The sequence below is a fragment of the Pelophylax lessonae genome, assembly GCF_965119305.1.
Source record: "Pelophylax lessonae genome assembly, chromosome: 2".
Taxonomy (NCBI): domain Eukaryota; kingdom Metazoa; phylum Chordata; class Amphibia; order Anura; family Ranidae; genus Pelophylax; species Pelophylax lessonae.
The window spans coordinates 185,230,573-185,255,622 of record NC_138769.1 but is presented as its reverse complement, the minus strand read 5'-3'; the positions used below and the strand labels follow the sequence as shown (position 1 = coordinate 185,255,622).

Below are 25,050 nucleotides of genomic sequence, written 5' to 3'. Positions count from 1 at the left end.
TTGGGGGTTCTAACAATTTTTTTAGCAAAACAGATTTTCACATGTACACAAAAAGTGCCAGAAAATGCCTGGTCTTCTTCACAGTAGATGTCCTCTTGTTACTTGCAAGAGAATGAGGAAAATAAAAAGGGTTGGAAAAAAATGAAAAAATTGTATTAATGTTTCATTGCATGTAAACATATCATTTTTAATTTTTTTTTCATGTGTTTTATTTTGATAACGCACTTATTGCTCCCCCCCCCCCCCCCCCAGCAATACAACACTGCCCTATGATGCCACTTACTGAGTATTGCTTAAGTGTGTGACCAAACAGCAAGTTCAGTTAAGTCTTCCCTCCTTTGAACCCCGCCTCTTCTGCAGTATAGCTGAGAAACAACTTCAGTTGAAGAAAGTAATTAAATTTCCTGTCTTCTTTAAAATATTTTTTCTCTCACATTTGATGACAAGATGACAAGGCTTCTTGAGTTCCAACTGTGCTCCATGCTGGGTAAGCCGTAATTGCTCGATGTAGAAGATTAAATGCAATGATTATTTTTTTATTGCCATTTTTGTTTTTTTTTGCATGTTGTTTAAGTTTCAGCTTCCTCATTTAGGGGCATCGTATCTGCTGCATGAATCTTTAGTCTTTGTGAACAAAGCAGCCTTTTATGTTAGTAACTCGTATACAAAACTAGTAAACTTTTCTTTCTGTGCTGTCATGTGTTTTGTTAGCAGCTGCAGCAGTCTGCAATTAGGACTGCAGAAAGAACAAGATTCAAATGGTAATAAAAATAAATGATTGTTTAGTCATTAATAGAAGTATTACTGTAAGAGTGGTTTCAATATACTGTTGAGATTTTTATTGTTTCACCAAACTTTTTGTTGTCTTTTAGTGCTATAGTATCCATCCGGCAATTTAATATGTGTTTAAGTATATTTTGTAGTTGTTCTTTCACTATTGCCAGAGTCAAATGAATTCCACTTACGTTATCACCACCAGTGTTATAATTTACAGGTGTATTTCTGCAATATTGTTCATTTCTTTTACGCCCACCAATGCATATATCAAAATAGACGCTGAAATACTTGAGGATGTCTGTTTGTGTAGTACAGAATTTGCAAGGGGCACAAACACACAATAAAGCGCAAAGGGCAAGCAATGGCTTATATAGTATAAATGATTAAAGACGAGACCAAATAATGGAGGGAAATTTGGGCTGATGCATGAAAACAAAATTGGAACTGTGCCAATTATCAGATTTGACTTTTACTGAGAACGTAAAAAAATAATTTTCATTTTTTGCAATTTTAAGGCAGCAGTCCATTTGTTGAGTTTGGTTTTAAAGCCAAGAGTTTGAAGATCCCTTTAGAAAAGAAATGGAAACCGATGTATTGTGTAGGTTTGTAGGATGTGGTGCGCTGTACAGAAAGCAACACCTACATGTTTTTTAGAGAGGCAAAGATGTTTTCAAAAGATCCTGGTGGATCAAATCGCAAATGGGCTTCTTATGTTTCTTGGGAACACCAGTGGTGAGATCCAGTGCTGGATTTAGACCTTGAGGGGTCCGGGGCACACTAGGTTAAAGGGGCCTCTCAACATAGAAATTAACTTATATGAAAAATAAAAAAGTGAACTGAAATAATGACAAACCACATTTGTTCTAAAAAAAAATCATAGTTTAGGTTCAGAAGACACGTGTTTTTTTTCTCAACTTTGTTGACTGTAAGAATACACATTACACGGGTAATTGAAACTGGCAAGTAAAACATCACAGTTATGCATCACACTACAATATTTACAAAAAGTCTTTCTTCCTGCACTTAGCATCTGCAAAATCTTTAACTAACACATTAAACTGTATCATCTTGAGGACACTGCTCCCGAAAGCCAGTAGGCACAGGGCACTTCGTTTTTTATTGGTCATTGTGGTTCCCAGATAATTCTTTATTAGTGCCAATTTGCTGAATGACTTTTCGCCTGAACATTTAGTAACCATTATGCTCAATTATAGTCTAATAGCTACATTAACACCTGGAAAGGTATCATCAAGCCAATAATCATGTAATAAAACTGCCTGTTGAGATGTAGTGAGACATGACCAAAGCTTGACAAAGGCTGCAAACTGGACAATTTCCTCAACAAACCCACTACTGATGTCTCGAGGGAAGATTCATTTCATTTTTTATATAAAAGAAATCTGAGGACTCCTCTGGCAGGGGGGCCTGGGGCAATTCTCCCTTTTGCCCCCTCAAAAATCTGGCACTGATGAGATCTTTGCACTAAGTCCTAAGATTTATTTAACTGCTGTGGATGTAATATTAGGATCCTATACTGTCTGGGGGTTCTCATTTTTATCTAATCAAAGAACAAAATGGCATAGCCAAATTTTCCAGCAAAGACAGCTCACCACTGGAGATACCAAGAACAGGGCTGGATGGTGGGGTATACATGGAAACAACCAGTGCTTGAGAAGGAGGGAGGGGGATGAAAAGAAGAATCTGCAACCTATGTTGCTGAGGTAATTCACAGCTCATGGGGGGCGCGATTGTCGGTACTAAAGCACCTTGTACTGGCACTGGCCAAGAAGTATAGGAAGCCTAGGTGATTCAGCCCACTAGATTCCACCATCGGTATGAGAGGAATAATAACTTTAAAGTAGGCCCAACAAAGATGAATGATTACATTTTGTGGTAGATGATAGAGAGTTAAACCACATGAGAATTTCTAATATCTTTCAGGGCACTCTGTTGGTCAGACGTCTGCACTTAAGTTCCTGGTTCTGCACACTTGTTGTGGCTATTGTCAGGGGTTCCCACGCTTCTTGATCAATTTTTTATTTTGTATTATGGAGATGGCACCAGGTTATGCTGGAACACACAAACGTGGGTATGAACACCCAAAACTCCCAGAAGTCAAAACTATGGCAAACAGATCTCGCTGTTGGAGTATCTAGGAATAATAGGACGCCAGGGGCTTACTCAGTCCTCTGGTCTCTACATACAACTAAAATATTATTTTGGGTGGACTGCCCCTTTATTACTGAAATAGTGAACTAATTCGATTTTCAGTTTTTTAAACATAATTTATTTATTTTTAAAATTGTTCACTGTATGCTCAGTTTAAAGCTGACAATGCATTGCATGGGTATTGAAGCAGAATTGGCAAATATTGACTTCATTTATTAATAAGCACTCAGTCTTTTGGATGAAGTCAATTCCTGTAACCATTTGATATGTGTCTCAGTGTTTGGATTTTACATTATATAATCATAAATGCATTAGTTTGCCCTAAATTAGTAGATATATGACCTTCTTGTGGTGCAGCAGATAGGTTAACCAAAAACATCTATAAGTTTTGCAGATCTGGCCATGTGTAATGGTTACAATGCCACACATAATTTTTATATATCTTTGAGGAGTAACAGAGGATTCTGTAAACTGAAAATCACAGCTTTGATGTACAATTTAAAGCTTTCTCAAGATAGGTGAGTCAAAGGATGGCTACAATATGCATCAATAGTCACATCCAGGTAAGGTGAAAGGATATCTACTGTAATCCCAAAAGCAAAACTGCCTTGGGGCATCAGTTTTTGGAAAATGTTCTTTAATTTTTCAATGTCTTTGGAGGGAACCATTGTCACACAGACTGGAGTACAAATACAATATATCTCCCTTTCTTAACCCCTTCACAATGCCTCCTGGTGGCCTTTAAGTGGATCTTAATGCTGGGAGACTTCCAATTCACATGATCACTGTGGTTGGCTTGTACAGTAGTCACATGTTTGGCAGTCACAGTGCTCACCTTACCACGAGCACATCCCACCAGCCAATAAATAGAGACCAAGAGCTGTTTATGACATCAAAAAGTATCAAAAAGTTTTGAGACTAGCTCTGTTCACAAGAAAGTACTTTATTTATCTACGTTTACACACTATCACCTTCAAAATAGTCCCCTTGCACAGCAATACAGCACTCCCAGCTTTCCTGACACTTCTGGAATGTGTCCTGAAAGCCTTCTTTTCGAAGTCTGTCAAGCACCTTCTGCGACCACAGCAGATCTCCGCAATGGTGTCAAAACGGCGACCTTTGAGCTGGATCTTCAACTCATTGCAGCATTGCCAAAAAAACTTGCCGAATCATGTCAAACGTCTCTGTGGCATATTTGCCCAGTTTCACACAGAATTTCACGTTTGCTCTTTGTTCTAACCTGCTGTCTATGATGAAATAGCAGAAGTAGTAAAGCACATGGTCAGAATAGCACCAGTTGCACAGCTCCCGATGTACACAGGTTGATGTCTTTTGGCACACTGATTTGTAAAGGTCGGTGCTCCCTGTGACTGTGCGTGCAGCCTTGTTCTACCATCTGTTGGCATGTTACAAAACTAGTCTTGAAACTTTTTGATGCCACCTCATATGTGCAGTGTGTGGGTGTTAAGGCCTACCTGCTCTGCTGTGGTCGACAAGAGGTAATCTCTGTTACATGGGGATAAGGAGATTAGTAGTTTACAGAAGGAAGATAAAATTGTTTTTGCTTTCAGTTTAGCTCTCAGGAAGTGACACGAAAACTGCATTTTGGCAAGAGTTTTTTTCTTTACATGCTGAAAATTTAGGTTGGAATAAATTAAATGTTGTCCTTGGGTTTAGTTCTCCTTTGAGGCCCAAAACTTAATGTACTTGTGAGGCCAAAACTTTTTTTTTCCATTAAATAGGGAATGGTTAAAATGGTTGTAAAGGCAGGAGGTTTTTTTTTATCCTAATGCATTCTATGCTTTAAAATAAAAAACCTTCTGTGTGCAGCAGCCCCACTTAGCCCCCCTAATACTTACATGAGCCCCATTTCAATCCAGCAATGTTGCAGGGCAGACCGTGACTGTCCCTCCTCGTTGGCTGATACAGCAGCAAAGCGCCATTGACTCTCGCTGCTGTCAAAGTCAGTGAGCCAATGGGGAGAGAGAGGGGGCGGGCCGGGCCACAGATCCGTGTCTGAATGGACACACAGAGCAGCGGCTCAGCTCCGGTGACCTCATAGCAAGTTGCTTGCTGTGGGGGCACCTTAAGGAGGGAGGGGCCAGAAGAGCCGAAGAGGGAGCCAAGAAGAGGAGGGTCTGGGCTGCTCTGTGCAAAACCACTATACAGAGCAGGTAAGTATAACATGTTTGTTATTTTTAACAGAACTAAATGAGAATTTACAATTACTTTAAAACCCTTGTCAGCTCTTTTATGTGATATGTGTCTGTAATTTCCCTTCACTTCCTATCCTGTAGACAGTAAAGGAAAATGTCCCCAAAATGAGAAAAAAAATAAAAATCCCCTCTTAGAATCCAGAGACAAACATATCTCAATGTTCTCATTTCTGAAAAGCTCCATAATGCTGGTTTCACATTTTATCGTTAAAATGAATTGTGTTATTGCACATGTGTAATGCATATTTTCGTTAACAAGCGCTGCTTTAATAAATGAGCTGGCAAAACACCAAAACATCCCAAAAAACTAAATGCACAATTATTTCCAACTCAGCTCACTACAACATGCATCAATTTGCTTTGTGGTGCAATGCAGCTCATGTGTGTTCGTATGGCAATGGCAATGGAGCAGAAAGTGTGAACTCTTACATTTTTAACATGCTTATCAAAAAAAGCTGGTACTAATACTTTTTAAAATAAAGCTTGCTCTGCTAAAGCAAGCTTGTCACCAAATGTATTTTTGCTCATAAAACATGTGCCTATAAAAAGTAAATACCTACCTCTCCTGGCTACACAGCTGAAAGCTACTCCACGAAAGAGAAAGTGCCGGCTAAAATGTTCTTCTGAAATGGACATTCCCAGGAGTGTTGATCCCCAAGTCCATCACTGTGCCCAGTGGTTGCTTCCACCAACCCCCATTTTAGCTCATTTTAAGGAGCTGGTTTGGACCAGTGAACAAAGCAAGGTCCATAAAGACATGGATGAGTGAGTTTGGGGTGGAGGAATATGACTGACCTGCAGAGTCCTGACTCCAACCTGATAGAACACCTTTTGGATGAATTACAACAGGGCTTCCCAAACTTTTTTGGGCCGAGACCCACTTCTGAATACAGTTATTTTTCAGGACCCGCTTCCTTGTAATTGAATATTGTAAAGTGTTACAGAATTTGTTGGCGCTATATTAATGCAAATAATAGTTGTAAGTAATCAGCACCCTCATAGACAGTATAAGGTAGGCAGAGGACAGAAATCAACCACCCCAAGACAGTGATCAGCAGGCTATATGGCACTCACCCTCCTTCCTCTCCCAGTGGTCCACAGTGAAGATGAAGCCCCTGTTTGCCCTCTCCAGGGCCCAGCACACCTCACCCAGAGTCTCCATGATGAGGAGCTCTATGCTGGTGTTGGTGTCCTGGCTCTTCTCCTTCAGATCCTCTACTGGGGTCACAGAAGCTGCCATGGACTTCTGACGCCGCCGGGCCACCTGGTCCTCCTATGACACCGATGCTGCAGTCTCTGCCCGCTATAGCTGAGAGAATCCCTCCACCAATCTAGCCACCACCACTGCTGCCAGCAGGACCGGGGAGCTGGCTATGCACCCATGAACATACTGTATCCTACATAACAGCCCACATATGTACAAATACATTACAATGCCATAGAAATGGTTACTCACTAATGCAAGTATCCATCTCGTGGGAAATGCAGACCAGCCTCCATAAAATGCATGGGCAGGGTCCTCAATCCATCGCGATTTGACTGCTCTGGCTCTCAGTAATTTGCGCGGGCTCGCACAGCACAATTTAAGTCGGCCCTCTCTCAGTGAATTCCGGCTCAGCGCGACCCACTCAAAGGCAGCTCATGACCCACCAGTGGGTCCCGACCCACAGTTTGGGAACTCCTGAATTAGAGTGAAGACTGCAAGCCCCAGCCCTTCTCTCCAACATAGTGCCCGACCTCACAAATGCGCTTCTGGATAAATGGTCAAACATTCCCATAGACACACTCCTAAACCTTGTGGACAGCCTTCCCAGAAGAGTTGAAGCTGTTAAAGCTGCAGAGCATGGACCAACTCAATATTGAACCCTACGGACTAAGACTGGGATGCCGTTAAAGTACATGTGTGTGTAAAGGCAGGTGTCCCAATATTTTTGGTAATATAGTATGCATGAGGGTAAGGGTACATATATATGAACACATTTGGATCTGATGGTGATTTGTTGGATGTAGGCACACTATAAACGCATGTTATTTATTGATGGTATCAGACATACTACACCATATATAGTATTTTTTCTTTTGAGATTTCTCAAATACGGGAGGGAAACCTCATAAAGAAGCTTCATCAGTGGGGACACCACTGGAATTGCTTGACCCATTTTGGACTTAGGAATGTGATAAATCCTTTGAAAGGACACTTTTGGACTGGGACTTTAAGAGTACATTTTGTTTATTTTTAACGAGCGCTGTTTTTACTAATATGTACTCTAAAATAATTAGGTTGTAAACATGCTGACACAAAAAAGGACCATTGGTGCATATATTTTTCTTCCTGACCCTGCACTTTTGGCATAGTTAATTATTTATTTTTGGTTCCTTGCTTCTGGAGGGTGAAATACATTAGTGTGAGCTCTGATGGCACATTTATGCCAAAAAAGTTCTAAAACTAGTTGGTGCCATATAAATAAAATACTAAAATCATTATGACTTAAACATATTGTTACAACTATTGCTTGTATTGGTTACTCCTGCTGTTGCTTTTTAGCACAGTATATCTTGGTGCTATTATTTTGGCACCGTGTTCCTAAGGTGATTGTGTTTTTGTAAAGTCTTGTGTTTTTTTTTTTGTTAAATAGCAAACATATTATTCTTACCTCCTCTGTGCAGTTGGTTTTGCACAGGGCAGCCCGGATCCTCCTCATTTTGGGTCCCTCTTCGCTGCTCCTGGCCCCTCCCAAGCTGTGGTGGCACCATCCAGACACAGAGCTGCCATTTGGCCCTGCCTCCTGTCTCCTGAATGGTTAACTGACTAAGATTGACAGCAAAAGAATCAAATGGCTATTCTATGTCTCAGACAATTTAGGAGGGAGAGTCCCGGACAACAGAGTGACTAGTGGACATCGCTAGATAGAGATGGGGCTCAGGTAAGTTTTATGGGGTAATCAAAGAAAGTGCAGTGCTAAACCAAATCACAATATAGATATCCCATAATAAACTGAACAAAAAATGTAAAGAAATATATATAACAATAATAAAATGACAGTGCAGTCCAAGGGAGTAAAGTCTGCAGAATAGAAAACCCTCCACCACTTGTAAAAATGACTGCTTACCAGAACATATGGACTCAGTTACCCATACAGGTACTGGGTAAACCACTTTTTGAATGTGTCCAGGAGTGGTACTAGAAGACTCCAAACGTTTCCACACAAGATCATGTGCAATGGCCTGAATGGTAGGAAACCCAACGCTTTTGGTCTTCAAATACATCATCTGGGGTCGTCTCTAAACACGAAACACGTTGGGTTTCCTACCATTCATGATCTTGTATACTAGATGATGTTACAAGTGCTTGTTTATTGGGAATGATGTAAGTTTTTTGCTTTTTTAAATACATTTTAGAGATACAGTTTACACTATGTGGAGCCTTTCTCTATTTTTATGGTCCAACGCACTGTTTTGACACCAACCTATGTGGAGTCTTCTAGTACAACTCCAGGACACATTCAAAACGTGGTTGACCCAGTACCTGTATGGGTAACTGAGTCCATATGTTCTGGTAAGCAGTCATTTTTTACAAGTGGTGGAAGGTTTTCACATTGAGGATTGGAACACAGAAGGTGGCACGACACTGTTCTGCAAACATGTTTTCCATTCTGTGGACTTTATTCCCTTGGACTGCACTGTCATTTTATTATTGTTATATATATTTCTTCCCGTTTTTTGTTCATTTTATTATGGGATACCTGTTTTGCGATTTGGTTTAGGGCTGCACTTTCTTTGATTATCTGTTTATTGCAATGACATGTCCATTGTAGTGCAAGCAGCTAGAGATACATTGGAATTAGAGAAGTTTCTGCACATTTCACACTAAGTATTATTGGGTGCTGGGGTGGTTGTTACATACAGGAGGCCTTTTATCTTAATGCATAGAATGCATTAGGATAAAAAAAACCTTCTATCTTTTCAATTTGTTTAAGTGTCAAATAAATTTGCCTGAACACTTTTAGCCTATGTGTGATTGGCACTGGAATACAGTATCTGTAAAACTGGTTGGCACCATTAGAACTGAAGACCAAAAATGTTTAGGCCCGTGATGTGTCAGCCAAAACAGCACAAATTTTCAGCATCAGAAACTAGCACACTGGAGAAACAGCATTAAAAGGCACATTTAGCATTGTTACAGTCCTCAGACACATTAGCCAAGTTAAGTTGTCAGCGGTCATTTGTAAAGTTTAGCAAATGTCAATATAGGTTACAAAACCATTTCTACTTCTGCATTATGACTTATGCTACATGAAGCACTTGTAAAAATGTACTGTATATCCCTGTTCACTCAGCAGTATTTTTCACAAAATATATTCCCCTGCTGACTCTGCCATTCTGTTTACTGCAAAGTGCTGTCAAAGAGCAGACATTGCAAGATGTCCACTTATGCCTTCATAAGTTAAATTCCCCCCCCCCCCCCAGTGAACCCCCCTAGTGAAATGTATTTCCCTTTGTTACTAGGTGCCTGACTTTCCCCAACCTATTGACTAAACTCTGCCAGCTGATGATTCCTTGTCCTACTACTCACTAAGGCCTGGTTCACACCTATGCAGGTTGCAGTTTGGATATGTCAAGCGCATTTTGCATTTTTTAATATAAGTTTTTGATCTATTGAAGTTTATGGAATCAAAAACCAGAAAAAAGTCCCTGGCCCTATACATAAAATGCACAGATGTGAACGTGACCCCTAGGAAACCGTGTTAAATGGACTGTAGTGTTTTTCTGCAAAACTGAAAATGCACCATAAAATGCAAAGCTGTAAACCAGGCCCAAGACAAGGACTTAATCAGTCAGGCTTCTAGTAATATGGCGCTAGATTCAAGAGACAGGTGAGCATTTTGTGGCTAATAAGAAATATTGTGGGCTATGCATTTTTTAGTGCGTTTTCAGTTTTAGAGCGGAGACTGGGAGCCAGGCCTTCTAGTCCAACATCAGTGCCTGACCTTACAAATGCGCTTGTGGAAGAATGGTAAAACATTCCCATAGACACACTCTAAACCTTGTGGACAGCCTTCCCAGATGAGTTGAAGGTGTTATAGTTGCAAAGGGTGAGACAACGTAATATTGAACCCTACGGACTAAAACTGGGATGCCATTAAAATTCATGTGCATGTAAAGGCAGCCGTCCCAATACTTTTGGTAATATAGTGTATGTTGTCTATGTGTTTTTTCTTGAGGGTGATATGTTTGCACCTTTAAAGTCTCACTTATCCAATCATTTTTTTTTGTATATTAACTGTAGTAGACATCGCTACTACAGTGATCCCCACAAACTTCTGGGTCCAATGCCAAATCGCTCCCATTGTGAACACAGGAAGCGGCTCGCTGGTACATTCAGGGAACACTTTACATTTTCTCAACAAATGCAAAGCATTCTCTGACTGGACAAGATTGACAGACGGTGCAGTGATGTCATGATCTTCACCTCATCCAATCAGAGAACACATTGCATTCATTGATAAAATGAAACGTTTTCTCTGAATGGCGCCTGTGCCAAATAGGCGACCTTCTGTGTTCATGTAAGCAGAGGATGCCATAACTGGGATTCTTTTCATTTACCCCCTGGGATTCATCTTTAAGATTTTACAGTGATGGAGATTTACATTAAGGTTGGTCATAGACAAGGCCAATTCATTCTGTAAACTTCTGTTCTTTGTAGATCACACTGGAACCCACCATTGTACATACAATGCTTACTGATAGGCATCTGCAAGCCTGCTCAGACACAAGATCATACAATTATCAAACCATTAAAATTCTGGAGGAGACAATGCACTGCTGCTCATATCTTAGGTTTTTTCTCCTGTAAAGTAGGTACATCAATGTCAACTCTGCAAACATGGTTCACTATAGGTTTACTCTCAGCTGGAAGGGCTATGGATTTAAAAAATATTTTTTTTACACAAAGCTTCATAATGCTTGTGCATCTTAGGCAAAAGGATTTTAAACCTATTAAATGGAACCTATAATGTTTTGGATCAAATGAATTTCAATGGTTTTTATTTTAGGTTTAAAAAGGTTTGTTCTATTATTTAAATTGTGTCTTTGCTTCACAACATAGTGTAGCACTTTCCCCGTAGGGCTTGCTGTATGATGACTTGTTGGTCTTCCTCTGATTACTAGCAAACAGTCACTTAGGGTGCAGTTCACACATTCATCCTTACTCCCAATGGATCATTGCTCAATAAACAGTCCAGGGGTGTTGGGTTTTAGTATTTATTGTGGAATTTGGATGGGAGAAGGGAATAGTGGGATACTCCAAGTGGGACTATGTACATTGGATAAGGACAACTCTCACCAGGTTGCTTGTGGTAGCAGTCACACTGCTTAAACTATACTGCCACATGTATGAAAAGGGTTAAGTCTCTTTCTCTTGCTCTTTCTCCAGCAATAAACTTGGTGATCTACATTCTCTTTAGGACACTCACTAGTATCCCCTTTACTGACACAGTCCACTGACTCTTCTAGCTGCAGGGGTGGCCCCCTCAGGTCAGGCCCCTTGACACACATCTGTACTCACTGTACTGCAGCATCATATCCTCCAGTGTCTCCCCTTCCAGTCAGCTTTACAGCATCTCCGGGTTCAGTTCCTCTCTAGCTCTTTAGGCCCTCAGGTTGACTACCTGAGGCCGCTTGTCACCTCTACAGAGGAGAAGGCAGCCGCCCCCTCCCTCCAGGACTCCGCTCTCCAGCTGAAAGACCCTGAGCACATGCGCTCATGGCATTTCTTTTGGTGGTATTTAATCACTGTTGGGTTTTTTAATAAACAAAAAGAGACCAAAATGTAAAAAAAAAAAAAAAAAAAAAAGTTTTTCTCAGTTTCTGTCAGTAAATTTTGTAAATAAGTAATTTTTTTCCTTCACTGTTGTGCGCTGATGAGGTTGCACTGATGGGCACTCATAGGCTGCACTGATGAGTACTGATGAGGCAGCACTTATGGGCACTGATGAGGCAGCACTGAAGGGCACTGATTAGGTGGCATTGATGAAGAGGCACTAATATGCAGCACTGACGTGCACTGATAGGTGGCACTCATATGGGGCACTGATGGGCACTGATAGGTGGCACTGATGGGCACTGGTAGGTGGCACTGATAGGCGGCACCTATGGGCAATGATAGGCAGCACAGAAGGGCTCTGATGGGCAGCACTGATGGGCACTGATGAGCAGGCACTGAGAGACACTGATAGGCAGCACTGACTGGCATCACTGCTGGGTATTGATTGGTGTCACTGCTGGGCACTGATGGCTGGCATTGATAGGCACTGATTGGTGGCACTGCTGGGGCTACGTTGATAATCAGGGCACTAATGATCGGTGCCGTGATTACCTCTACACACTCTGCTGCGAAGAGTTGCAGCTGATCGGCTCGCTTCCCCTCACACTGACAGAGTGTGAAGCAAGGAGAGCCGAAAAATGGCACTTCCGTGTTTACATGTGATCAGCTGTGCTTGAACACAGCCGATCGCATGGTTAAAGAACCGAGTCATCAGCTCTTTGCCAAGATCGGGGTCGCGCCGTGTCCTAGGAACACATATGATGTCACCCCAGAAGGAGAGGGGATTTAAGAGGTAGTTAAGATATATTGGGGTTGATTTATTAAAGGCAATTTGCTTTGCAAGAGCAACTTGGCTGAGCACTGTCACATAGGAAAACCCAAGTGCTCCCCTGTATTTGGAAGCTCCCTTCCATTAGCGAGGCAGTACAGGGAGACACCAAGACAGCATGGCTGGGTAAGCATACAGGTCTGTGGGGTGGGCTATGTGCAGACACCTTCACTTTGCATTGAATGGAAAAAGTGACTTTTAAAGAGCGTAAAAGTTCCAGCTGCTAGGCTGAAAAGCTGAATACAGAATATCAATATGCAATATTATATATTCACTTGAAATAGTTAGTGCCTGAATATTAAAATAATATATGTAAAAATCTACAGTACAGACCCTTACAGTCAATTCAGTGCGTGCAGCAGATATTTCTAACAACTAAACTAAAATCATTCCTTTTTTAGCTTTTTTTTTTTTTCGGCCATACACATTAATATTATAAAGGCTGCTAGAATGCAGATCTATGACCAGTTTTTCTTTATGGTAACAGTGTTATTACATATCGGACATTTTTTAACACTTCATATTGTCTAAAAGTAAGCAAGATGTAAAAAAAAAAAAGAAATCAGTCCCTTGCATAACTCCCCACTAAACATTTTTATAAAAACAGGAAAAATTACTAATTTTCATATATAGATGTAGCAAGGTTTTCAGGCCTGTGGCCTGATGTGGGTCTGCCATTAGTACCGGAATCCTCTCCAGCCCATGTGAGCTGAGACCCTGGGTGTGACAACTGAAGCAGCGACAACTCCGGCATCTTTGTTTGTGGTTTTTATTGGAATTAGGGGATGGGAGAAGGGAATGAGTGGGATACTCCTTGAGGCTTAACTAATTACAATTGGGACTTTACTTCCATAATACCCGTTGGTGCTTCCTTGACGCCAGCCGGCACCAGCCAACGCTCACTGACACTGAGAACACTCTGTAGAACAAAAGAAGTGCTGAATGCTCAACTTATAGTCCAGAAGATCCAAGACTGAGAACTGTAGAACTCCTGACACTGTTGTACTGTGAAAGTCACTGAATACTTTCCCCCGCCTGGCACAGCTTGAGGTATGTTGTAGAACTCTGTATAGCTGTCACTTCAACTGGCACACTCTATACAATTCAGGGCCAAAACTGCAGGTGCCCCCTTTGACCTTGAACTCTTCAGGGTCCACTGACTATGTACCCTGTCTGTAGCTTCAGGGTCCTTAACCTAGGTACTCCCTTTACAGCTAGCTGACACTGGATCCCAGAACCTCTTCTGGAGTGGTCCCCTCTAACTTCAGGCAGACCCCCAGGGGCAATCCTCAGTACTCACGAACTGTGTAGGCTTTCCTGGGACTGGACCCCTCTCTCTCTCCGCAGGCTCTCGGCACACCGGATCCCCTCAGCTCCACTCAGCACGCTCTGGACACTCAGGCGACACCCCGAGACATTCACCTTCCTCAGACAGGAGGAGAGACAGCCGCACTCTCCTTCCTGGGACTCTGCTCCCGCCAAAGACATTGTGTCATGTGCCACCCCCAAACTTACAACAACTCCCAGAATCCTTTGCAGCACAATCTGCCTTCTGGGGTAGTTACAAGCCTGGATGTGTCCCCTGATTGGGTTTCCTCCACCGCCCTATGAGAAGCCTCTCACAGGAGCCAGTGGGGAGACTCTCCCTTCAGCAGGCACACCTGGAAACCATGACACCCTGACTAATAAATCACAGCCCTGCTGTTAAGCAGACAAGGCCCACTATACCTTTACCTAGCACCTACCTGTAGGGTGCTACATAGAGACAATTAACGCAATGGCGACCAGTAACAAGTTACCCGTTCTTCTCTAGAAAAAAAAGATCCATAAGTTACAAATAACGATGAAATGCTGTGTAACATTATATTTCAACCCTACATATACTTTTAAATGTGATTCTCAGAATAAAAAGTTTGCATTGTACTGTTTTTTTAGGGGTTTTTTTTGTTTACTTTAACCTTTTCCTTTTGATCCGGTCAGTATGTCTGTCTTTTTTTTTTTTTTTACTTTTTTTAACAGACCAAGCTGTCCAGACAAAGTAGCAGTTCCAGGGCTGAGACAAACCATTTAATACTGACAGCAGTGCTTATAATGGGCAGATTTTTTTTTTTTGCTTATAAAGTGTTAGCTGGATTTCAATGTTATTGCACTAGAGCCTGCAAGACTAAGAGAAAGGGTAAAGAATATCCAGGCACCCCTAGACTAAACAAGCATTTAACCCTGGCAGTGCAGTGGGCCCCACAACAAAGATAGATTTTGTCTGATTTCTAGAGTTCAGCTTTTAAAGCTGGTACAGATTTTATACAGATGACAATGAAATTTGTTGTTATCAGAAAATGAAATGTTCTGGACTGTCCTGTCCTGCAGCAATGGTATGTCAGCTGCTTTTCTTCTGCCTTTCAGCTGTTTTACATTGGAGTACTGCTAAGTATCTAGTTGCATATACATTTTTTGACTTAGATGGCTCATGCCTATGGGCAGCCAAGTCTGTTCCATTTGGGTGCATATTCCCCTGAACAATCTACTTGATTTTTTGAACCAATTTAAATGATCAGAACTGCAGTATTATTATTTTGCCAAACAGGCTTATCCATTAACCACTTCTGGACCGGAAGGATTTGCCCCCTAAATGACCAGGCCATTTTTTGCGATTCGGCACTGCGTTACTTTAACGGACAATTGCGCAAATTGTGCGAAGCTGTACCTAAAAAAAATTGATGTCCTTTTTTTCCCACAATAGAGCTTTATTTTGGTGGTATTTGATCACCTGTGGGATTTTTATTTTTTTGCACTATAAACAAAAAAAAGAGCGACAATTCTGAAAAAAAAAAAAAAAAATCAGATGTTTACTGGTGAGAAGCTCGTAGGGCTGTATTGACCAGACCGGTTAGAAAATAATTTTTTCTATTATGAGTTTAGAAAACCTACCATTTACCCAAAATAAACCTGAATAGATAAAAAAAAAAAAAAAGGATGAAAGCAGAGTGATGATATGCAGTGGCATTATCTGAAACCAATAAACAACTAAAAGAAGATAAAAATTAGGGACTTTATAGGAAGGCACCCAAGGATGAAGATTCAAAAACACATAACTACAAAAATGCTTTCCAAAACTATTAATCACAACATACAAAAATTAATAATAAATAAAATAAAATAAAATGATGCTGAATACAACTTTTGTTAAAAACAACAAAGACCACTCATATATACACTATATTGGCTCATGTACACTGCAGAAAGAAAGTTCAAATAAGCTCAAAGAAGCAGCTCCTACAGGCTTTTAAGATCTCTTTTTTTGCTGCCTGGAAATTCCCCTCCATGATAGCCAATGTGTCTATGCGCACAATGGCTTTTCCATGATTTTACAGGCATATGCTCTTACAGACAGAAAAAAACCTCCACCAAACTTGCGTTTTTCAGAGGAGCTTTCTAGCAGAAAAGACGTCTAAGTGCCCAAAAACAGGTGAAAAAGCACAAAATATCGTGAAAAAGCTCAAAAAGCTCAAAATGCACAAAAAAAAAAAAAAAAGATAAAATGAGCTGGGGGAGGGCTTGTGAAAGAAAAAAAAAAAACGCTTATGCTCACAAAAGCTCAAAGACGCTCGAAGAAGCTCAATAAAAACACACAAAAGAGCGCAACTTCTTCAAGTTTTTTTTACAGAGAAATAAAAGCTCAAATGCCTGTTAAAACCAGCTTTTTTTTTTTTTGAGCTGCAGTTTGTATGAGCTCTATAGCAATTTGTGGTCAATGTGTATCACACAGTAGATAATTGACTTTATCAAGACCAGCAGTAAAAGGGTTACAAAACATCCAGACAATTTCATTGATCTCAATATAGTGGTTACAATAGATTTAAAGCTGAACTTTACCCATAACAACTTGATAAAAATAATGTTCTTTAGCAAGTGTTCTGGACATTTTATAGATAGGCAACTCCTATCATCATATGGATCACTATGCTTGCGCTAATGAAATAATTAACACCCATATGGCTTCTCTGCTATAACACCTATATATGTGTATGTGTATAAATACATATAAGTGTGTGTGTGTATATATACCCCTATACAGAATTTCAGATGTTTTGCCTGCCTCCAAAGTCCCCCAAAAAATGCCAAAAAAAACGCCCAGGTGTGTTGTTGCAGGCGTTTTTTTTGGGCATTTTTTGGGGGTCTTTGGAGGCAGGCATAACATCTGAACTTCTGTATAGGGGTATATATACACACACACTTATATGTATTTATACACATACACACATATATAGGTGTTATAGCAGAGAAGCCATATGGGTGTTAATTATTTCATTAGCGCAAGCATAGGTTTCTGCTACTTTCACACCTATATATGTGTATGTGTATATATACATACATGTGTGTGTGTATATATACCCCTACACAGAAGTACAGATGTTATGCCTGCCTCCAAAGATGCCCAAAAAATGCCCAAAAAAACGCCAGCTACAAAAACGCCCAGGTGTGTTTTTGCAGCAGGCGTTTTTTTTGGGCATTTTTTGGGGGTCTTTGGAGGCAGGCAAAACATCTGAAATTCTGTATAGGGGTATATATACACACACACTTATATGTATTTATACACATACACATATATAGGTGTTATAGCAGAGAAGCCATATGGGTGTTAATTATTTCATTAGCGCAAGCATAGGTTTCTGCTACTTTCACACCTATATATGTGTATATATACATACATGTGTGTGTGTATATATACCCCTACACAGAAGTTCTGATGTCATGCCTGACTCCAAACATGTCCTCAAAAAAGCCCTATAAATGCCTGCAACAAAAAGCAGGGTGACAGGGGCGAAGCCACTATCCGGTTCTATAAGTGTTCTAAGAGAAACAATCTTTTCTCTATAGCGGTCACCCTGACATGGAAGGGTTTTGTCACCCTGTCATAGCAGTCAGAGTCAGTTAACCCTACACTACACTACGGTCCCCTTACACTTAACACTTTCCCTACAGAAACTAGATTATTAAATCTAACTATAGTGGAAAATAGTACCCTAACTACACTAGATATCCCTTTCCTCACACTAATAATTGCTAAATGACACTTTGAAGCAGAAGTAACAGAACTGCTTCCACTCTCTTCCACAGCCCTGTATTAAAATGGTAGAGATTTGGCGGGGCTATCTTATATACTGGGGGGTGTATTCACGAATGATTGGCCTCTGGACCCCCTAGTCACTCCAATCACATTCCTAGCATTCTCCTGCCCCCTCAATTGGCTTTTACTGATGGTTCTGGTCCAATCACGGGCTTTTAAAGCCCAGTTCCTGTCCCATTGCATTTGGTCGGTTCTGGTTGCCGAATTCCGAACTTTTTCAGCAAAAAGTTTGGAATTCGGCCGAACCTTGAACAGTCAATGTTCGGGTCGAACCGATGGTTGACCCGAACCGTTCGATCATCGCTAATCAGGACTCGAAAGAATGCAAACATGTAATGAAAACATTATTAGTGCCGTGTGCACTATGAGTGCAATGTGCAATACATACAAAATATAATACAATAATAAACAGGATGCACAAATTTTCTTTACAATCTCCTCTCTTTTGATCAATATTTTGACCACTAACCATACCTGCTATCACCTTTAACCTGGAACCTCCACACGTTTAGGTGAAGGTAATCCCGGCCAAAGAGGCAAACTCCATTGTGGAGAATAATAGCTGAGAGCAGCTTTTTCATTAAAAAATGACTTTACATTGTAAAAAATGATTGATAAAAAATATTAACAGAGTAATTGGCTGTACACTTCTGTGGCCAGAATGGCCTTCTAGCATAACTGTGGACATGCTGACTTATTAGCATAGGTAAACACAGACAATTCTACATAAAATGGAAGACATATGGAAGACAATATGACTTCAACATGACTGAACTACTTTTAAAATCGCATTAAATATAAATATATATATATATATATATATATATATATATATATATATATTCCTTACAATTAAAGCATTTGAATAAATAGTACCCCAAACTGTTATTCCAAGAGGGAAACAAATAAAAAACACAGAGATCCTTTCACTTAGTCATTTTTGCAGTGTCTGTTGTGGATCTAAGTGACTTTTCCTTCACGTTTTGTAAACTGTACATAAAATAGACGCTGTATTGTCTCCACACATTTCCTATATATAAATGTCTCTTAAGAATCCATAAGTCACCTGGCTTTAGTTTATGAGATCCTTCCAAACTTTTAGGATCTGGATTTGGGGAGAAAACACATAAATGAGTTTGTTAAAATCCTAAAAGAACTTTAGGCAATAGTTTTCTAGTTGCTTACTTTACTTATTCCACTACATTGTAGATGGTAAGAGGTGTAAAATAAAACCTCAAAACTTTTTGTAAGGACTCTCTCATAAAAATAATTCTTCTGTTACTCGCTCTAGCTTCTGGGATTCTGTACTTACAAACTACTTCTGATAACACCCTTTACTGTGGCCTTTGCAATAGCATTTGCCTCTGGCCAAACTTCTGGCCATTCAGAAAACATGTCCAAACAGATAAAATGCATACTCGTAAGATCCTGAGTTGGGCATCTTGATATAACTTTTTGTAATCTCTGGAAGGGATGTTTAGCTTTTGGTAACACCTTTGGTAGCAGGTAAAACAAGAAATTGTCATTATAAAAACAACTGTGGTGAACCCTGGCACTATCCCACACTCATTTACTAAGATAACCATACATGCCTTTGACTTATGTCAAGCTGGAGGGAAACGAGTGGTTGGCAGACACAAAAGAACACCTTTACCAAAGTCCTGTTTCATAAGAAGTTGCCCCATGTGGACTACTTGTTCTTCTCATTCTGGGGGCCTTAAGCCCCGTACACATGAGTAGAAATTCGGCCGGGAAATTTCGTCCGACGACCGATCTGCCTATTTTCGGCTTGTTAGTATGGTGCTTCCGACAACCGACTCCGACTTTTCGGCCGAAAAAATTCTGGTGTGCAGACTATATAATTTTTGTCGACCGTCAAAACACGTCCGATTTTCATCTCATTAGTACAGATTTCGATGGGGGAAAATCTTATGAGCAAGACTAGGCATGCTCAGAGATGAAAGAACACAAAGAAAGCAATCCAACACGTGACATCACTTCTGAAGTAGAATTCTGTCGTGCGGGATTTGTGTGCAGTTTAGAGCACATTCCAACCAACAGACACCACTCTGGACAAAAGACGGACGACCGGTCGGCGGAAATTCGTTGTGTGTGTACGAGGCTTTAGTATGGCTACCTCAGCAAAAAGCTGGAAGGCTGAAGGCTGAAGACAGCCAATTAATTAACTTAGCATGTTTGATTGGTTCACCTGCCAAAGTAAAAACACATTTCTGGCCCTTCAAATGGAACCAAAAGCTCTCTAAATCTCTACTATCTATATAAATGTATACTCTTAATAGCTCACAGGCTTTGCTAAAGCATGTAGCTTCGCTTCTTGAGCTGGAGAAGATGGATCCAATGACTCTGAATACAGAGCATCCTTCAGAGTGATAAATGCATACTCAGTATGGGTGTTGCCATCCTTGGTATAAAACCGGGATCTAATCTACAAAAAGATTCAATATCTGGGGCTTCAGGCAGTGTGTCCTTCACTGGGCTCGCAGATTCCTACATCATTAGTTCCAATACAGGCAATAAGGTGGGTGGGTTCAATAAACGCACTTTTCATTGTTAAGATGTGTACATAAACAACAATACAAATTCATATTTTGTAAACCTTTCATTAAACAAATATTTTGTTTGGGTGTTTGCAATATTTGCTGCACAAAATGTGGGACCTTAAAAGTTAAATAATTCACCAAAATAATGTCTGTAACTTTGTCCAGTAGCACCTTCTACTACTACTCTGATTTAGCCGGGTGAACCCTTCATTATAAGGTTCAGCTTGCATGAGATATATTACAATGGCTTGTTTTTCTATCATGCCGTTTGTGTAAAAACTCCAGTTTCATGTTTCAAAAATACAACCCTTTCCTAGGAATATTATAATTTCTCATTGCTTGTGCTGTTGTTAGTTTTAGCAAGATAACACAAGTCCTTAGATTCCATCTTACAATATAATATATTTCATAATAAATGATAACAATACCATGCAGTAATGCAGCAGTTTACCATTGCACTTATAAGCAAAAGGAACATCATTTCACAATCCACACATTCTGCTTTGGTAATTCAAAAATAAATAAAAACAAAAACTATCAACAGAAAAACCATCAGCCAGATCAAAAACTAAAAAACAGCTTGGCTTCAGGTGGCATCTATCCTAACAGGGCGTGTGGACTTGATGTGATGGGTCTGTTATATTTTAAATTTTATTTATTCCTCTCACATCATGGACCGCACATCAAGTTAATTATGAGACCTTTAGATTTCATCTTTTGTAGAAAATTCAAATGTATCCCATCCATCTTGGCTTTGATCAGTATTATGACAGCTGTATTATAATTATCAACCTCATCTTAATTTAAACTAACCCCATATTACAAGTTTTCCCAAAAACCTGTATTTTATTTCCAACCAAAGGTTGTCTAAATCAATTAAAATATATTTATAATATTAATAAAATTGTTAACATCACATCAATCACATCACATTAAATACTCGATTGATAATCTCAATATCACACCCTAATTCCAATATATCTCCACAGATATATCTCCTTACGTTTTACCTAATTTCTTTCCCTTTTATTTTTTAATTTTTTTTAAATGCACGGTTTCCACTAACAAAGGATATTTAATATGTTTTATTCTATATTCTGTGCACTTCCCGACCACCCGCCGCCTATTTACTGTGGCAGGGTGGCTCTCCTGCTCAAACCGACGTAGGTCTTTTTAGCATTGATTACTGTAGTAATGTCACTGGTACCCCCAAAAGTGTCAAAAATGTCAGTTAGGGGTCTGATCTGTGCGCCGCAATGTCGCAGCCCCGCAAAAAATCGCAGATCACTGCCATTACTAGTAAAAAAAAAACAATAAAAATGACATAAATCTTTTCCGTAGTTAGTAGACGTGATAACTTTTGCGCAAACCAATCAAAATGTGCCTATTTTGCGATTTTTTTTTTTTTTACCAAAAAATATGTAGCAGAAAACAAATTGGCCTAAAATGTTGAAAAATGTCATATAGCAGAATGTGAAAAATATTGTTTTTTTTTTTCCAAAATTGTCGCTCTTTTTTTGTTTATAGCGCAAAAAATTAAAATCGCACAGGTGATCAAATACCCCCAAAAGAAAGCTCTATTTGTGGGAAAAAAGGACATAAATTTCATTTGGGTAAAGCATCGCACGACCGCGCAATTGTCCGTTAAAGTAACGTAAGTGCCGAATCGCAAAATAGGGCCTGGTCATTAAGGGGGAAAATCTTCCGGTCTTAAAGTGGTTAACCTTCATTTTACCATTCTGTTTGGGAAACAGATTCAAAATAACTGCGATCACATTGTTTATCATTAGAATAATTAACCCCGAACATAATGTTATGATATACGTGTAGTCATATCATGGGTGACCTTGCCAGATATCACTAATGTCTCACTCTAGTACATTCCTCTCATGAACAAGAGAAAAGTGAGGGGGGCAAGGGAGAGGATCACGTCTGCACACAGCTAACATGACACACACAAGATGTAGAACTAAGAGTTCCAACATTCACACGCATACACAATTATCTCTCTAAAATCGCTTACATTTTTCCCATTTGTACACAACACATGCATATCATTCTCTCACTTTCTTTTACATTATTTCAATGCTTAAGTTAGTTTTACCTCCCTAAAATCTACTTACCTTATTTTGTTCTGATATCCCTTGCATCCCATGTACTGTACTTAACTTACACTAGCTCCTATGATCAGACGGGCAGCCATAATGCTCATCCCATCTACCCACTCTGACAACATAACATACAACCACCAACCAATACAGTTCATTTAAGGGGAGTAAAATAGGTACCCTTTGTCCCGAAAATGCCTTACCGATCAAGGAAGTCTGAAAACCCAAATGTAAGCAAAAGGCTTACCTTAGCCGGCTGATTATCAGAAATTCCCGGACCGGCTCAAGCTCCTCGTTTCGGATTCTCAGGGTCACCTGTATATTCCCTCCTTGGCAAGGCTTGCCATCTGCTCTGGACATTTTATAGATAGGCAACTCTTATCCTCATATTGATTAGTGGTTCCAAATTAATAACTACTGCAGTAGTTATTAATTTGGAAGCACTAATCAATATGAGGATAGGAGTTGCCTATCTATAAAATGTCCAGAACACAAGGAACATACATTACGCATTAATAATTCTGGTACCAAAATGATTGTGTGCTGTAAATTGCTTCCCCGTTGTTCCTGTTTCTTCTTGCTGGAGGTGGCCATTTTTCTGAAGCCCAGAGTACCTGAGCAGCAATAGATCTTTAGGCTGTCAGTAAATCAGCATCTACTTTGGCAGTGGTGCCTAAGAATCAAGAGCAACTGAGCATGTGCAGAGTAGGGTTAGACAGTGTATTTCTGGATTATAAACAGTATAGGCACTTTGTTTTAATGTTTTACATAGCTATACCTGCAAACAGGGCCAGCCTGAAGTGACCTCATTTTCTGACTAAAGTTCCACTTTAGGGCATTATATGATTATATCAATCTAAAGATATACACATCTCCACAAGGCAATAGCTAATAAGTTATTCTTATAGGGGAATAGGAGGTAGAGAGGTTAAGGTAAAATGGAACTAAACTGAATTTGAGCGCCACAAACTGGAAATGCCAGTTAATTAGTTTAGAATAGTCAAAGCAATCTCACCAATCCATGTCTCCATGCTTCATTTTGTTGAGAAATCACTTTGAAAAACACCCCCTTAGTTTTCTAAGCCATGATAAAGGGCAGATGATTATTGTTGCATTTACTTCCTGGAATCCATCGTCTGTTAGCTCAGGTATGCAGGCAGGAGGGTGTGCTTAGATGAGAAAACCCCTCTTACCTTCCTCCAGATGAAAGAAAAAAAATATGCCCTCGAAGACTCCTAGGATGTAGACCATAATTTTGGCCTAGGCCAGAAGCCAGGAAGCAACTGAAGAAATGTAGAAAAAATAAGTAAATATAATATACCTTCCTATCTTCCTATCGATTTACTCTTTTAGCCGCATAATGACTAAAAATAGTAATTCTTGAAGGGAAAAAATAAAATAAAAAAATGTTGATTATGAGAGTTTAGTTCCGTACTAATGTTGTCCTGTAATGAGATGGTGATATTTAAGGCAACTTCCTCCCTGCCCGGTCCACACGGTAACAATGAGACTAATATAAACTTGCTAGTTTGACTGACCTTGGAGGTTTTGGGTGCTTTGTAGCATTCTAAAGACATGCTGCCCTCAGGATGGTTTTATCAGGCCTTGTTCAGTAAGATAATGAGCTCCATTCATAGTCCAGTAAATACAAAGGTAGTGCTACTCCTGGGGGAGCCTGAGGAATTACTTGTCTAGGTCTTCCCAACTTCAGTCCCACAACCAGGCACACAACAGGCTCATTCACTCTTTCTCCAAAGACTAGTCTAGGGGATGTTGTTTTTGTGTGTTTTTTTTTTTTTTTTGGAGCACTTGGATAGGGATGTACAACTGAGGACTTGGTTTTCCTTTCTGAGCAAACTTTAGTAAAATCTGGGCTTGTAACAAACAGTAGACTACAACTTAAGTAGAAGTAGAGTCACTATAGCAAAGTCCTTTTTAGTTGGCAAATATCTGAGCAGAGCTCTTAAGGACACCTTTAACAGACCCACAGTAGAATATAACTAGGCACCAGGGGGGTAGCTAGAGCACAAGGTCCCCAAGCTCTTTCAATGTCTGTACTCACAAGGCCCAAGGACAGATGGATGCCTCCTTTCAATCTTCCAAGCGCTGCCCTCTATTGATACCACACAAATCTATGACAGACAGCTACCCTCAGTCAGCTTCTTTCAAGCACCTGGGTCTCAGCATCTCTCCCTCAGGTCGCCCACCTGAGGCCTCCTTATGGCAGCATCACCCCCCTCAGACTGGACTCAAGACCCAGACCTCTGTCCTTCCAGAAAAATACACTATTGTCTACCAGGGTGCCTTCTCTCCGGTATAGGCTGGGCTGCATCAATATTCAAGCTGCCATATGCATAGCTCCAAACATATCATCCAGAAACTTCTCAAGTTGCCTGGATACAGAGGTAGCTGTTCAGCAGACTGGCAGCAGCAGAGCAC

At 40.1% G+C, this 25,050-nt stretch overlaps 1 protein-coding gene across 1 annotated transcript in view; it reads left to right on the top strand.

Moving 5' to 3' along the window:
* Window positions 1–365: 365 nt before the first annotated feature.
* Window positions 366–25,050, top strand: part of P2RY8 (P2Y receptor family member 8) — a 77,577-nt gene continuing 52,892 nt past the window's right edge. The window contains exon 1 of the mRNA XM_082247188.1: window positions 366–487. The gene's annotated coding sequence lies outside the window, so the exon portion shown is untranslated. The remainder of the gene's footprint in view (window positions 488–25,050) is intronic.